Here is a 1706-nt window from a genome sequence, read left to right on the forward strand (position 1 = left end):
AGGCTGAATAATATTCAATTGTATGCATGTACCACATTTTGCTTATCCATTTAGTACTCAATAGACACTTGGGTTGTTTCTATGTTTTAGCTATTTAGAATGATGCTACTATTAACATGGGGGTACAAATATCTCTCAAAGTCCCTGCTTTCATTTTTTTGAGTATATTGCCAGAAATGGATTCACTGGATTACATGGTAACTCTGTTTTTGATTTTTCAAAGTTACTGCCATGCTGTTTTCCACAGTGGCTATACTATTTTACTTTCTGAGCAGCAGTGCACAAGGGTTTCAACTTTTCCACTTCCTTACTAATATTTGTTATTTTCTTTTTCTTTTTAATATTAACAACCCTAATGGAAGTGAAGTGTTATCTTGCAGTTTTGACTTGCATTTCCCTAATGATTAATAACGTTGAATATCTTTGCTATTTGTATGTCTCCTTTGGAGAAATGTCCATGCAAATCCTTTGTCTATTTTTGAATAAGGTTATTTGTTTTCTTTTATTGCTGTTGAGTTTTAGGAGTTCTCTATATATTCTGGATATTAATCTCATATTAGATACACGAGTTGCAAATATTTCCTCTCATTGTGTACATTGCCCTTTTACTTTGTTAATATAGTCTTTTGATTTAAAGACATTTAAAATTATTCTTGGGCAGTTTCCCTCAGCTTTGTCTGACGGAAGCTGCTGGGCTTCTGCTTCCAGCTGGAGGAGGGTGAGGCATTGCCAATAGTGGCCAGGCATCCAGTGCTGGTAGCCTGCATCTGTGCCCCACCCGCAGCACCCTGAGCCCACTATTTCTGCCGTAGGCAGCCCAACCAGCGGCTGAGATGTAGGCCATCAAGTATGTGGTGGTGGGAGATGGAGCTGTAGGGAAAACTTACCAACTCATCAGTGATCAGCTCTACAACCTGGAGAATATATCCCTATTGTCTTTGACAATCACTATGCCAGTGTTATGTTAAATGGGAAACCGGTGAATCTGGGTGTATGAGATACAAGTGGACAAGAAGATTACACAGGTGGACAGATTATGACCCCCACCCCCGTTCCTATCCACAAACAGATGAATTCTTAATTTGCTTTTCCCTTGTGAGTCCTGCGTCATTAGAAAATGTCCATGCCAAGTGGTGTCCTGAAGTGCAGCACCATTGTCACAACACTCCCATCATCCTTGTGGGAACTAAACTTGATCTTAGTGAGAGAAATACAAGACTGAAACACTGAAGAAGAAGAAGCAGACTTCCATCACCTAACGGCAGGGTTTAGGTACTGTAAAATACCTGGAGTGTTCAGCCAGGCCTCAAAATAGTGTTTGATGAAGCTATGCAAGCCGTTTTCTCCTGACCTCCCTTGAAGTAGAGGAAGAGAAAATGCCTGCTCTTGTCGATATCCGAGCCCCTTGTTCTTGGTCCTGTCACTGGAACTTTTGTTAAAAAACAGCAAAACAAAACAAAATAAAAAACAAAACAAAACAACGACTAAAAACTCCAAAGCACACAAAAACCTGTGGAGCCTTTGCACCCAGTACCGAGTTTTTGTTACAAATCATTTTTTCCATAAAAGCATTTTGAATCAATCAGTAATTTTAAGGGTTTTCTTGTTGTAAATGTGGAGTTTAGATTCACATTCTATTAAAATGTAGTCCTAAAATTGAAAAAAAAAGTTCAAGAATTTTGCCTATTTTTTCTTTAGTTTCCTGT

At 38.7% G+C, this 1706-nt stretch overlaps 1 pseudogene; it reads left to right on the forward strand.

Moving 5' to 3' along the window:
- Positions 1 to 833: 833 nt before the first annotated feature.
- On the forward strand, positions 834 to 1365 carry LOC100610806 (ras-related C3 botulinum toxin substrate 1-like; annotated as a pseudogene).
- Positions 1366 to 1706: the final 341 nt, after the last annotated feature.

This window comes from Pan troglodytes, chromosome 5 (assembly GCF_028858775.2).
Source record: "Pan troglodytes isolate AG18354 chromosome 5, NHGRI_mPanTro3-v2.0_pri, whole genome shotgun sequence".
Lineage (NCBI taxonomy): Eukaryota > Metazoa > Chordata > Mammalia > Primates > Hominidae > Pan > Pan troglodytes.